Genomic DNA, 1,697 nt, shown 5'->3' on the forward strand with positions numbered 1-1,697 from the left:
TATATATATATATATATATATATATATAGGGCAAAGCGCGATCGGGACCTCCCATGCAGACCCCTAGAAATGACAATGATAAATGTTGGGACAGGGCTTCTCTGCGATCCTCTGAATTTTTTGTTCCAAACACCATTGTTGAAACTGGCCCTCCCTGCCTTTATTGTTGTTATTTCTGAAAGAGTTCACATGTCTAACACTAATATCTAGTTTAAGGTTGTGACTAATATTTTATTGCATATATGATGGAGAACACAGTACATTTTCCTATTGAGGAGAGCACTTGTAATATTGTCTGTTGTTTTGATCTGAATAGAAATGGGATATGTTTTCAAAAGCATTTGTGATCAAATGGTTTTCCCTGATATCCTATTACATACATAACTAGAGCCCATTGAGACCAATTACTGAACAAAGTCCTTTTCATATTTTTAGCATTTTAGGCAATTAGTGATACCCTGCATCAATTCAGCCGTATAAAGGCTGCAACTGCACGGGTACTGTTTGGACAATAAAAACCATTTATTATAATTACAATTCCTGAGAATAAACTGTGATATGAGTAAATCCCATGTTTTGATAAAATTCTTCAAACCCTAGAGGACATGTCCAACAGATATTCAATAGTCAAGCTTGGGTACAATTTCTTTGCAAAAGGTAGGATCTAACAAAAACAGTTGATTTGAATATCAAACTTGGATGTCGTGAAGATACCGACATTTTCGCACTTCTACAGTTTTTGTTATATAAATAATAAATTACATAACAGAATGACCCGCAAATCATTATTGAAACATGTTGTCCTGACAGTTCTATGAGTGCACACATTTGATCTACCCAACAAACTACATGTAATTCTAAACATTACACTTTTATTTACAGTAGCGTGATTGTACCAGTTGAAATATTAATCTTTTGTCAATGTTGGTGGAAGTTCTTGTCCACAACATGCAGCATACAAGAACTTAATCTGTTTTTATGCTTCAGTCAGGTGCAACTTTATTGCAAAACAAACATAATTCAAGCCCAAAAATTAATACATGTACTAAGTCTTTCAATAATTGTGAAATATTAAATTAACTTATCCATGGCGCAGAATGTTCCTATAAGTTTTAAATCCATGAAAGGTAATATGCCATATTTTGTAATGCAATAATTAATACAAAGTTTGACAATCATCTAGCTGAAATTTCAAATGCTTAAAACATATATGTAGGTCAAACACAAGATCATTTATGATATGCTATTGTGCACATAATTTGCAAAAAAAAAGGCATTGATATGATAGGCATTTCAAAAACCTTTTTAAACAATTTCAACATTTGAGTGATACACATGATATACGAAATTATAGATTAAATAATATATTTTTAAAAAATTAAATAATATATTTTAAAAAAGATGGTGGATTTCAGGGAAAATAGTTTGGTCACATAATGATTGTTGGAAACATGTCCTATTTCTTTACAGAAGATGGAAAAGGCAATGTTGTGCTCTCTTTCTCTAGTGTGAAATGTACTACAGGTAAGCTGTGTGTGATGTTTGAAAGGGAGGAATTGAGTTTTGGAATCAGCGAAACAAAAACAATTTTTTGAGAGGATTATAATTTGTAGAGAGTATAACTAAACAGTACATAAGATTAAACTGTAGGTAGAGTTACAGTAAGAGATGTCAGTGAACACTTCTAAACAGAGAGT

This window comes from Branchiostoma belcheri, unplaced genomic scaffold (genome assembly GCF_001625305.1).
Source record: "Branchiostoma belcheri isolate BF01 breed outbred unplaced genomic scaffold, Haploidv18h27 scaffold2, whole genome shotgun sequence".
NCBI classification, from domain to species: domain Eukaryota; kingdom Metazoa; phylum Chordata; class Leptocardii; order Amphioxiformes; family Branchiostomatidae; genus Branchiostoma; species Branchiostoma belcheri.